Below are 14,171 nucleotides of genomic sequence, written 5' to 3'. Positions count from 1 at the left end.
GTATGACTCCCGGGCCAATGTGCTGTGTAACTCTAAAAAGTATGGGGAACTTCTTAATTAATCTATGTTTAGTAATTCATATTGAATCCTTTTATTTTCTTTTCTATATTTGAGCACACACACATGCATGTCGCATTCCTTTAAATGTTAAGGACGATTAAAAGAGAAACTGGATCATCATTGAATTCATATCTTGCTACTCACATCTCACATCTTGTAACGTGTGGTCCAGGTAGCTTTGCATAAAAAAGTGGTTGTCATTCAAGTAGGCTACTTTTTACTTTTATACTTTAAGTACATTTCAAAGCCTGTACTTTGTTACTTTTACTTAAATAAAGAAGTTAAATCAGTACTCTACTTCTTTACCGAGAGTATTTTTTAACACAAGTATCTGTACTTCTACTTAAGTACGGGAAGTGAGTACTTTTGTTATCTCTGGAAATAACTGAAAAAATGTCTTATATTTTTAGATTCTTCCAAAGTAGCCACCCTTTGCTTTTTGATAACCTCTGCAAACCCTTGGTGTTCTCCCTCAATAAGCTTCATGAGGTAGTCACCTGAAATGGTTTTACCTTCACAGGTGTGCCTTGTCAGGGTTAATTAGTGGAACTTTTACCTTATTAATAAAAAAAAGCAAAGGTTGGCTACTTTGAAGAATCTAAGACATGTTTTCAATTATTTCACACTTTTTGTTAAAAAACATAATTCCATATGTGTTCATTCATAGTTTTGATGCCTTCAGTGAGAATCTACAATGTAAATAGTCATGAAAAATAAAAGGAAACCGCATTTGAATGAGAAGGTGTGTCCAAACTTTTGCCTGTACTATATATATATATATTTTTTTTTCATAAAAATACCCATCAGGAATGTTAACGGGTTGTCGGTCTCTAAATGTTTTAACTTTATGAGCGCACTCCTCTCCTCTCCCTCTCCCCCTCTCTCTCTCTCTCTCTCCCCCTCTCCCCTCTCCCCCCTTTCTCCCCTCTCTCTCTCCCCTCTCCTCCTCCTCTCTCTCCCTCTCTCCCCTCTCTCCCCTTCTCTCCTCCTCTCGGCACCGAGTCTCGCCCGATCTCTAAGAACAGTGACGCCGCTATCAATCGAAGTATTGATTGGTCAGTAGGCGGGGCTTTACACCGGTTGATCTCTTAATTTCCAACATAACCTGCTCCCTGACCAGGTTAGGTTTTCAGCATAAGTTAACCACGGCGTATTGAACCGGTAACAACTAATCCACAGTCGCGGGTACAGAAAACCCTGGGTTGAACCTTAAGTTAGCCTCGCTAACACCAAATCCTGCTTCAGAGTACAGGGACGCCTCCTAACCATGATGGTTGCATCGTGATTTGTTGTAAACTTTGATTCTGTCCTGTCCAGTTACCCGCGCTACGCTCTTGTTGTCGCCAGATCTTTATCAGTCCGAGGTGGAGTTGATGGTACAGTTGTTACTTCTGCTTCTGTTGGAGGAAGTGCTGCTGATGTTTGTCTTGTTGTTGCTGCTGTCGGGTTGTTGTTGTTGTCCGGTTGTTGTTGCTGTTGTCGAGGTTGTTGTTGTTGGGGTTGTTGGGTTTGTCCTTGTGGTTGTGGTTGTTGTGGTTGTGGTTATGCTGCGGGTGCCATGTTACCTTCCCGAGCAAGAAAGACAACCGAGAGATAGAGCATGAACATACTTTACTACAGAAAGTGCTGCTAAGATTGTACACTCAGTTTGAAATGGTTGACAGGCTATGAACTCTCTGTGGTCCGCTATTTTGCAAAGTGTTCTCACGGCTTGCAGAGGATGTTGTTTGTTTGACTTGTCACGTTTTTAAAATACAATTAACCTAAAGTTCCTGTGAAGGCAGCGTTTAACCTGGCCCCTTGCTTGTGGTTATTTTTCAGCAGTTTCTATTCAAAGAAATAGAGACAATAGATAGCATTCTTATGTCTGTCCGTAAATATGAAGCCACAGCCTGTTAGCTTAGCTTAGCATAAAGACGGTAGAGAGGAGGACAGCCATAGTGAAATCACGGGGGTCGAGACCCACCCCATCTTAGGGCTGCCCCCTTAAAATATCATTAGAAACCACGCTGTGTATTGTAAATATTATATACTTCAAATAATTGTGTAAGCGTAAATCAGTATAAACGATAAAGGGCAACAAAATGCTTTTAAGTTTAGAAACATTTTGAGTCCCCCTCCCTTGCCCTCACAGTGGTTTGGTCCACTGCTTGGTTTCTTCCTTTACTTTAACTGTACGCAGAATAAAAAAAGCCCGGTTGGACTCATGGGAGAGAATGAATCTGGCCAGTAAGAACACCGGCAAGGCTGTTTTACTTCACGCTAAAACATCAGATGAAGTGATTATTTTCTAATACAGAACAGAGTTGTCAGTCAATAATACCATTCAAATTCCATTTGTTATTTTTTAATATTCGAATATTTAATGCTCATATGCAGCCTGTTATAAATATGTACTACACTACGCAGGCTTATGCGCCGTTAATGTCACTATAAGCATGTGGTAGTTGTTACACGTTCTGTCCACTAGAGGGACTTCCAACATCAGCCTGGCCTACGCCATGGCGCTATGTAATTTCTGGCACGACCTCTCGTTTACATTAGTTTCCACCACAAGCACACAGTGACAAACACAAATCAACAGAGAACTCTGTAATGAAACATTATCTAACAAGCCGTATGAAGCGTGCTCTGTTGTAAAGGCTAACGGTGCTCATTAGCACAATGACATCATGTTGGAAAGCACAGCCGAAACGATTTGTCATAAACTAAGTAACAATAGTGTTAGCCACGATGCTAACGGCATTGATAGCTAAGCCAAACGGTGATGTCACTACTATTTTAGTGATTTAAAAGCAACCTGTTTCTGCAGATTGTCACGCTACTGTGATTGTGAATCCAGCTGTTAGAAGGTGATATACAAGTCAGCTGTAGGGCAGCTAACATTAACTTTAGTGGCCCCATGAATCTCCCAGCTAAGCTAACTAATGATAACATAAGCATTTTGGCTTGGTGGATGTCGATTTTAAAGTCATGTTAAAACAATTTTACCATTTTTCTTCTGATTTTCAGCTGCAGCCTGTCACCCCCTTGTACTAATGTTACGTAACGTTAGCTCACAATGCCTTGTGTTTCTACCCCGTAACCTATTGTTCATCAGACGTGACATGAGAAGAGGGAGATTAGCCAACGCTAGCCAACCTATTTCTAAAAAAAAAAATCACATTTGAATTGTAATTTCAGCATTCAAATAGTATTGATTTTGTACTATTCGAATTATATTCGACTTTCTGGAATTGCTCCAACAGCCCTAATACAGATGATGCTGAGTCAATCATTAATTAGTCATGACAAAGAAATTGTGCACTTTTCACGAGTCCACTATGTTAGCGTTATAAAGTTAGTTACTTAGCTTGTTTGGTAGCTTGAAGGATAGTTAATTAACGTTAGCTAACGCAGCTTGCTAATTCCACCCAACATGCTTTCACTATAGTTACAGAAACTGAGCCTAACAAATTTGTCACTCATTTGGCCAGGGCACTGTGCTTTTCTACGCTGTTACAAGAGTGTGTAAATGAAACATTAAGTTGTTAAACTTTACCAATTTATTGTCCGGCCGGCTGCCTGGCTAGTTAGTTAGCCTGCATGCTAGAAGGCTCAGTTCTCAGTTCAGGCCATCTGTATTAGAGAAAAGAATCACTTCATCCGATGTTTGAAGTAAATCAAATAGCGTCGCCAGCCTACTACATATCCATACCAGAACAAATCTGGCTGTATTATTTCTGTCAGTGTGAAAAAAATTACGCTTTATTGTCCCTAAAAAATCACTTACCAACAGATCTAAAGCTCACTGAATGACACATCATGTCTTGTTTGTTTAATATGTGTTTACTTCCCACCATATTTCTGTGTTTCTCTGATCCTTTTTCTTACCTTTGATTACATTCAGATAAACAGCTGGTTTTCCATCACAGTAGTAAAGTCCGGAGTCACCAGGCTGCACGTCTGTTATAGTCAACGTCTGGTCAACAGGGGAAACATCAAACCTTCTTAGTGGTATTCCACCAGAGTCTCTGGTCCATGTTGGAACATGTGATGCTCCGACATCATGAGGACATGTCAGAGTGATGCTGGTCCTCTCTGGAGCAGGGACTAGAGTTGTTCCTGAACACAACAAACATACTGAGTCAGTACAAACATAGATTCATGTTTATAATGAACCATCATAAATGTATTACACATGTTCAGTATAAAGTCAGAGGCCATTTGAAGAGTTTTAGGGTTATTTTCACTTAAAATGTGCTCCATGTTTATGAGGTTTTAGAGGAGAGATCTTTCCAAATGTGACTACACAAGAACAAGATGACCCTTTCACCATGTTGTTAAAATTATAATAATGATAATAAATGCATTTAGTCCTTCATTTAAACAGATCCATTTTTCAAGAGTAAGCAAAGTTTTTGTAGCACTTGTTCCCTTTGTGAGGAGCTCAGTTTAAACATGTGCTATGACGTTTAAATGTCTTGTCACATTATTAGGCCTATTAATAATCAGATATGTGATCAGAGTTTGACAATTTTTGCACTTTTTAAGACAAATAATGTGTTTGATTTCATAGTTTGTTGCGCACATTCAAATCTTTATAATTGAAACTAAACACTTAAACCCAGACATGCAGATGTAGGCTGCACCCAAAAGTCCCTCAAATACAGGAAGTAAATATTCCTGCCAATCACAGTGCAATGAATTTAAAACTTGATTTTAAATCCTTGTTCAGACATAAATAATGATTGTATTATACTTTACAAAATAGTTGCCATTAAAGGTTAGAAAAGGTGCATTTACATTTGAATTATGTAATTTCATTATTGTGCCAGAACAGCCCGTTCTCATTCCGAACTCGTAAAATAAGGACGTTAGGGCAGTGGCTGTCAGCGTCTGATGCGACGTAAAAGGCACCCTTCAGCGTATTTATGTAACGAACCGGGGACACCCGAACTTAGATAAGATTTAGCGAGCAGTATATAAGGAAGAATCGATGCGTAGGAGGTTGGTTGGGGTGGTGGATGGGTCAAAACACCGGACTTTCGCAGGAGACCCTGGGTTTGCGTCCCCGTGTGTAACGCTTTGTTAGAGTCGGTTTTTCGCGCCTTTTGTTTCCTCCCGTGGTCACGGAACCGTACCCCACCCACCCCTTTCCTAAACCCAACCGTCCCGCCCTTCCGCGCGTCACGTGTTTACAACCGTTTAGTAGTCTCGACTCAAGCCGCCATCAAAGAGAAGCGCGCTCACTTGACACGTAAAGGAGACCTTGGCGTCAATAAGAACGAAAGGCTCCTGACCAAACCGTCCTTATTTTACGAAGTTGGGTGTGAGAACCTGTTGGCCAGAAAAATTTTTTTAATCAAAGTTTTTTTTTTTCTTTCAACATTTAGCTTAGAGACATGATTCTGAAAAGCAGGAAGAGAAACAGAAAGCAGAACGATTTTATTGGAGTTAGATGTTACCTGATGGGATCACCGTCAGATCTGCAGCTGCTTCATTGTTACAGAAGTATCTTCCAGAGTCTGAGATTACAGGATTTAGAATGAACAGTGTCTTATCAGCTTCTGAACCGTATCGACTGCCCGGTATGTGTTTTATTTCTCTGCCTCCATTAACTGTTATTATGTCAGTTTTGTCTCCATTCCCTCTCTCTGCTCCAGGTCACGTCTCCTCCACAGAGTGAGGACATCGCAGAGTCACCCGTCGTTTCTTGAACTATTTCATGGATTATTCCTGCAAAAGAAACAAAATTTACAATAAATAAGAATCTGTTCTCAGATTGTCAGCATTTCTAATATTTAATTAATTTATAATAATTTACACTATTGTTATTACACACTACACACAGGCCTGAAATACACACACACACACACACACAACACACACACACACACACACACACACATTCTCAGGTCCTTATGCACTAATGGAGAGATGTGAGAGTGAGGGTTGCGGCTGCTGAACAGGCACCCTGAGCGGTTGGGGGATTCAGTCAGTGCCTTGCTCAAGAGCACCTTGGCATTGCCCAGGAGGTGATCTGGCATCAAGCTACTCGTCCACCTCCCTACTTCGGTGCGTACGGGATTTGAACCAGCCGACTCCACCAACCAACTCCCTACGGACTGAGCTACTGCCACCCCAAATATAGAATATAATAATATATAATAATATTGCAAATAAGTCAAAAGTGTTTTCACACTCAGACTCAACATCAGTCGAAGTACTCATCGATTGAGACATTGATTTCTTTACTAAAACAGTTCAGTGTCTGACAACATTATGGAAATGATCCCTACAGAGATAGACCTTCCTGTTAAAGAGTAAGATCCTTTTGTCTAACATGAAAAAGCCCCGAAATCACCATCACCAAACCCACCAGACTCCATTTAAATAATCAATGCTTTTATCAGCATAACACACACTTGATTCAAAGTCAAAAGAAACAACATAACACTGTGAAAAGCTATCTTGGTTCGCTCTTCTAATGATCCAACAATCACCACTTCATTTTGGTTGAAATAAACCCTTAATTCACCCATTTGCTAAAAATATGCTGGTTCTATACATGCTAATAATAGTAATGTTTATTTACATGGAGTCATGTTCAACAAAAGGATGTTACTCTTTAACAAAAAGGTCTATCTCTGTAGGAATCCTTTCCATAATGTTGTCAGACATTACAGTACTACTACTACTACAGTAATAATCTGAGCCTATCAGCAGCAAAACCTTTAGTGGACACAAACTGATGGTGAACATTTGTCCCATAGGGTTACATTTGCAGCCCGGTTTGTGGCTGCCGGTTAAAGCCGTCCGTCAATCCTGTACCAATTTCAAAGATTTTTGTTCACATTAGTCACTTAGACACAGAGATGGCAAAAGTACTCACTTCCGCACTTAAGTAGAAGTACAGATACTTGTGTTAAAAATACTCTGGTAAAAGGAGAAGTACTGATTTAACTTCTTTACTTAAGTAAAAGTAACAAAGTACAGGCTTTGATACTTACTTATAGTATAAAAGTAAAAGTACCCCTTTGCGAATGACAACCACTTTTATGCAAAGCTACCTACGACCACACGTTACAAGATATGAGATGTGAGTAGCAAGATATGAATTCAATGATCCAGTTTCTCTTTTTAATCGTCCCCTTAACATTTAAAGGAATCGACATGCATGTGTGTGTGCTCAAATATAGAAAGAAAATAAAGGATACAATATGAATTACTAAACATAGATTAATTAAGACGTTCCCCATACTTTTAGAGTTACACACATACATTGGCCCGGAGTCATACTTGATGCCTCCTAGCCTATCTCAAACATCTCTCTCAGATAAGGCCAGGGATGATTGGGAATGTCTTGCTGCTTGTCTGCCTAATCTCTGGGATCTCTGTTTTCTTCATTTTCAATCATGTCGCCGTCCATACTACTAGTGCTAACGTTACCACCATCAAGCTGCAATTATTTGCCGCAATGAATGCAGAATGCGGCCGAATCTGTCGAGTCGTCTTGTAGTGGTGCGTTACATGCAACGTACTACAGTATATTCCCATCCAATTAAATTGAATTCGGTATTGATCACGTGAAAATAATAACGGTAACTCCAGTGAAATTATTTGAAACTTGCTAGTGAGGACTAGATTAGGACCGCATTTAAAGCTGATGCTGGTTTCAAACTTCACGGACAACTTCTCTCTTTTGATGCTTGGGAATGACGTTGCGTGTAGCAACGTGAAACCTAGCTAACAGGTGAAGAACACAAACAACTAAATCACTAGCTAACCTACTTTAACTGTGCAGGAACTATAGACCAATACAACAACAGGCTTAAATGAACTGACAACATAAGTTATACGATTTACAGTTCTCAAGGACGCACACACACCATCTCAACTGATTATCCTCCGGACGCAAAATTACGAATCCCACTATGGCCACGCCAAGACCCGCGCCTACGAAGCAGCTTGATTGGTTAGGGTTAGGCATTTCACCTCGAGTGGTTAAGGTTAGGGTTAGGGGATTGGTCAGGGATAGGACCTGTACGGTAAGCATGGACGCCTGGCCAATTGTAGTGTGTGAATGCTATTGAAGGGCGGGTCTTGGCGTGCGCATAGTGGGATTCGTTAATATCGCCCCCCGGACAGCAGTCTCTCTTTCTTTTTTCTCACTTTTTTTTCTGTGTACGAGCGCTACCGCTACGGTAGGAGGGGCGTGTCCGCGCTTATTCTCCGACATTAGACCTCTTGTACAAAACTAAAGTAACGAGCCAATTTTTAAAATGTAAGGAGTAGAAAGTACCGATATTCGTGTTAAAATGTAAGGAGTAAAAGTAAAAAGTCGCCACAAAAAAAAAATAGTAAAGTAAAGTAGAAATATCCGAAAAATCTACTTAAGTACAGTAACGAAGTATTTGTACTTCGTTACTTCCCATCTCTGCTTAGACACAAATGCATGGGTAAATAGGGCCTAGGTTGAAAAATAACTTAAAATTACCTTTTAAATAAAGGGTTTAAAAGGAGTACTATGAGTGCTCCAGCATATTTTTTTTTTTTTACCAACTAACACAATGGGCTTCCATTAAAAGTAAAACATTGTCACAATTTTCCTCCAAGTTTTGAACGCAAAAAGTTTAACTTTGACCTTTAAATAATTAAACTCTGTGTCACTCACAGTTTCAATCTTCACACTACAATGACAAAGTAACCAGCCAATATCTGAGCAGATCAGAATCAGAAAAGGGTTTTATTGCCACAATCGGACAACCTACGTGGAATATGTCTTTGTGAATGGTGGAAACATACACAAACAAACATTTAAAATTAAAGGTGCAGTAAGTGATGCTGCACAAAGATTGTTGATATTTGAACTTCGACCCCCCCCCAGATTCACAGACAGATAACTACTGGGCAGCCCGGCACATTCACATACTGCCACCCCTCTCCCCCCTCCCCAACTACCATCAACTGTCTCCGCCTGTTGCTGATTGGCTGGAACAATGCTTTGTGGCTCATTCACGTCCTTTTCCAGTCACACAGCCCGGGGCTCTGTATTATCACCGCATTTTTTTTTCAGCGCACAGAAAATGGAGAGCTAGGTGACCCTGAGGAGATATTCACTCAATTTGACAAAAACTTTTAATGGATTAACATCACTTACTAAGAAATAAACACATGAATAGAAACTGTTATATACAAAAAGCTGAATATGCTGAGTGTAGAATGCAACAACTATACAGTATGTGCAATGGGCAGATGTATAGATATACAGATGAGGACATACGTTTAGAACATTTTGTTTACGTGTTCCGTTAGCGAAATAAAACTTTATTGCCTGTAGTTGAACGATCAAGACTTTCTAAAGCAGTTCCCCTCAACACGTTAACCTCACACCGACTACAACCTGTTGCATCTCTCGAGTTGAACTACAAATATCATCTTTTAAAACTGATGAGACCGAATTGATTAATTAAAAAAATAAAGTCCTTACCTGCAGCGGCCTTATAGCCAAGCACTAAGACGAGCAGGTAGATATTCACCCTCATCCTCACGCAGACTGACGTGACTGATCAGTGATCACAGTTTTCATCTGAAGTGAGAACAGGAACTCGGCTGCTCGCTGTCAGTGAGCGTAGCGTGCAAATAGAAACCCACAATGTTGTCTCATATTGATGCCTGCCTCTATTTCCTCCTGTGGTTAATGAAGGCTGATGTTTCCTCTCATTTTTTTACACGACTCATAGAGTGCCACAACTAGACACTCACTCAAATCAGGCTGTTCTCATGAACTACTCGCTCATACAGTTACTAAAAGCAATGCACTGTACAACACTACACACAACCCGGTCTCACGGCAGTGCAACCCGGTCTCATGGAAGTTCGTGTAAATGTGACGTTATTTGAATCTATTGATACATGTTCACGGAGACGTTTTTGTCGTTTTTTACGTGGTGGACAACACGAAAATGTGAAGTAATGTATTTCAATGGGAAGCATATTTCGTGGCCACAGAACGAAATTGTAGGGAGTAATATAAAAGTCGAAAATCCGCGTAGGGGAGGTTGGTCGGGGTGGTGGATGGGTCAAACAATACAGGACTTTCACCGCGGCGGGGATGCGCGTCCCGTTCGCGGCGTTTTGTTTCCGGGGATGGCGTCCCTGCGTGTGGCGTTTTGTCCCGCGTGTTACTGTGGCGCATCTCCCGGCGTTTCGCCCCTACCGGCGTTTACCGCCCTTTTTCCCGGCGTTTAAGGCGCCCTTTAACGGCCCTTTCTCCGGCGTTTAAAGTCCTTTCCGGCGTTTAAAGCCCTTTTCTCCGGTGTTTAAGAAGCCCGTTTCCCCGTAAGATTTTTCCTAAACCCAACCTCCGCCATCCCGTTATTGTGGGCGTCCCCAGCGGCGCGCGCCCGCCGCGACCGCGGCGCCTCGCGGCCGCCGTCTCGCGGCCGCCTCCCGGCTTATGGAAGCGTCCTTTTCGGCCGCCTCCGTGGTCCCCAGCCGGGCCACCTCGGGCGCATCCCGGCTTATGGAGCGACTGCACCGGCCCTTCTCCGCGTCCTTTCGAAAATAATGTGACATTTACACGTAAAAATAACGTGACAGTTAACGTAAAAACGAAAACGTCTCCCGTGAACCACGTATCAATAGATTAAGAATAACGTGGACATTTACAACAACACAGTAATGGCAGGGCCATTGTAAGGATAGCTTAAGTCATTCTCTTAATTCGGTTCCACTTAATTGTCGACTGAAATGTTTTTCCTCTGTTGCTCGAAACGGACTAAAAATATCTCAACTTTTTCTGTAGTCTACTAATTTTAAAATGTATATTCTCCCTCTGGGCTAACCAAAACGGACATAAATGCATATTAACCATTCACTTGACGTTATTGCTAGTAAACATATTACACTTGCTCTGCTAGTCTATCGTTAGCTAGCTAGCTTTTAGTGCATTTAAAATGCCTAAAGCAAAGTGGTTGAAAGTGTGGCTGTATTTCACAGTCAAGGATTCCGTGTTAGGTGACTTAGGTTTACTTATTATATATTTAAGTACTTTAAAACATTAATATATTGTTACATTTAAATATATAAAAAAAAACTCTATAAAAGAGCCTTTCTTTGATGTCATTTTTCAGTTTTTTAAGAATCGGTTTAGGAATCGGAATCGTTTTAAAAGTACCAATTCGGCATCGGAATCGTAAAAATCGAAACGATATCCAACCCTACTCCTAACGCACCCAGTTTGTTATTGCATTTCAGTAGACGTAAAAAATAACTCCAGTTCATTAAAGCTTTCGTGCGTAACTTTTTGATAATAATGAACGTCCATTACATTCAAGCCGTTGCCAAATGAGTTGCTACAAAGCTAATTAAGACTATAAGCTCCACAAAACTCTCTCTGGATTTCTCAGTATGGCTATAATCAGAAGATTGTGGCGTCCGGCAACTTTTGCGTTCAGAAACTCCTCCGTGTCCTCCTTGGCTACTAGCAACTGCGTGGAGAAGGGGGGGATCATGGAAGGCTTGTATCATGTGGACGCACCGACAGTTTTGTTGTCATTACTTAGATTTCCTCATGGGGGCGACAGAATCTACGCACTGTAGCTTTAATGCTGTGAAATGAACATGGGGCAAACATAATTAGCAGGGCAGGAAAGAACATTCTTCACTGCAACTGCACAAACTGTAAACCAAATAACATAATCCCTAAACATGGGAATGCAGATTTATTAAATGTGGAAAAACCTGATTTTTTAGGCTGCATGTTTGGAATCATCTTCCTATGTGAAACTTCAACCGGGATCCGACGGATACACAGTTTTCTACGCATTTCTATGCATGTGTCACCTTTAAAGGAGACCTATTATAAACCGATTACAGGTTCACACATTTGTACTTTTGTGTTTCTACTAAAACATATTTACATGGTATAATAAAATAATTTTTTTCTCATACTGCCCATGGTTGCTGCACCTGTATTCACCTTTTGTCTAGCCTATATCGACGACGTTTAATTTACAGGACTGTTCATGTGCCGCTGCCAAATTCCCGGATGTCCCTCATTTTCAGCCAGATGTCCGTTACCTTCCTCTTTCTTTGTGTTGGCGTTCTAACCTCCGGTGGATTTCTGAGGACTATGGTTAACTGCTCCTCAGATCTCTACAGGGTAAATCCAGACAGCTAGCTAGACTATCCGTCCAATCTGAGTTTTCTGTTTCCGACTAAAACAACTTTTGAGCGTACACATGTTCCACTAAAACAAGTTCCTTCCCCGAGGCTATTTTGCACAGGCACCGCGTGGCTCCGTCTGGCGCTTAGTGCCGCAAGACGATTGTGATTGGTTTAAAGAAATGCCACGACTAAAACAACTTTTGAACATACACATGTTCCTGTGTCTGTGTGCTGGACCGCAGACAGGAAGCACAACAAGACAAGAGAACTACAATTTAAAGTTAAATTGACACCAAGGGCATAGGTTTGGTTTAAACATTGAGAGAGACACATTGTATCTATGAGGGCCTGGGGGTCCTCCCCCATAAAGTTTTGAGCATCAAACACTTAATTTCCGGCATTGTGGTGAATTTTTATGCAACAATTTGTGTCTTTTTGGCATCAATTCATGCTGGAAATGTCTTTTCTTTACATAAATGAAATTATTATTATTAACATTAAGTTATCTCCTGTATTGTTCACTTTGTTGTTGTATTAACCCTCTGCACCCTTTTTGACAACTCATGGTCTGTCTGGTTTAATTTTCTTAAAAAATCTTGTAAACATCAACCCTGTTATGCAGTCAATCAATAAAATATTCTTTTCAGAACAAGCTGGGCTATTAGAAGATTTGTGCTGCAGTGAGGTCACTTGAATTAAAAAAGGTTCTAGGACCATAAAGACAAATAAATAAATAAAACAGAAATTGAATCTCACAGATATGTATTCATATCACACACACAGCAATAAAAGCTAAGCCAATTTCCTGTCTAAAATAGTTCTCATATGTATTAGGAGTCAAACAGTGAAAAAAATAAACATAACTGATACAGTTGACAAAATATCTTTCAAATAAAAGTCCAGGCGTTTTTGCCCTCATGACATTCACTTATGCCAATAATCAAGTCATATTTATTGATATCACACACAGCAATGCTACACAAGCATTTGTGTTGTCTAAAACAGTTCTCATATATATTTGGAGTCATCCAGTGCAAAAAATAAACATAATGAAACTGTACAGACAAACTATTTACATTTCTTCAAAAATGGCCAAAACTTATGCCAAAACTCAAAACAGTGATGCCATTCTTCTCTGTAGAACGGTTTAGAATGGTAATAGACTATCTTTGGTCACATCTTACTATTCTGACTTTGAGTGATCTCTCCTCATAATAAACAATCTTTGTTCTCCCTCGGATGACGTATTGCCGGCCTTATATGGTCCTAATGTGTAACGGACCTGCCTTCCACTGGTTTACAAGACAAAAAACAAGCGTCCCCCAAAGCATCATGGGATTTATTGCTCAAAGACTCCGAAAACCTCCTGTAGGGGCTACAAAGACACCAAAGACACCACCGTGACAGCCAGAGTGTTAGCGTTTAGCTGGAAAAGACGGTAAGTCTGCAGCTCTTATGGCTGTAAAATGATTAAAATATGAATCGGAGATGCCGATTTTCCTCACGTGCTAACACACGGCTCGCGAAGGGTTAAACAGTTATTCTTTACCTCTTTTGGTGTTGTCTTTCATATTTTTAAGGAGGGAAAATATTGAGGAGGGACATATCTCCTGCATCCCCCACGAAATCAACGCCTATGATTGACACAGTGAAATGTTCGTCACATGTACAGTCCGACAGAGCGCATGTGACTATTGGCACAAATGTAACCCCATACAAAGAAAAAAAAATGCTTTGTTACACGTATGAACTGTACATTTTGAATTTTAACCAGAGACTGCAAAGGTAACAGATCTAGCATCGGTGATGTTGGTTTGTGGACTGCATTTGGTTTGTGGACTGTTGTTAAGAAGCCTCGAGTTTGGCAATACAGACGTCGCCATCTTGGTTTTGTAAAACCGCACATGGCCAGTTCATTTTGATGATTAATATTAAGGTGAAAACACAAAAACAAGTGC

The sequence above is a fragment of the Perca fluviatilis genome, chromosome 13 (genome assembly GCF_010015445.1).
Source record: "Perca fluviatilis chromosome 13, GENO_Pfluv_1.0, whole genome shotgun sequence".
Classification (NCBI taxonomy): Eukaryota; Metazoa; Chordata; class Actinopteri; order Perciformes; family Percidae; genus Perca; species Perca fluviatilis.
The sequence above is the reverse complement of the archived record's forward strand: the minus strand, read 5'-3'. Positions refer to the sequence as shown.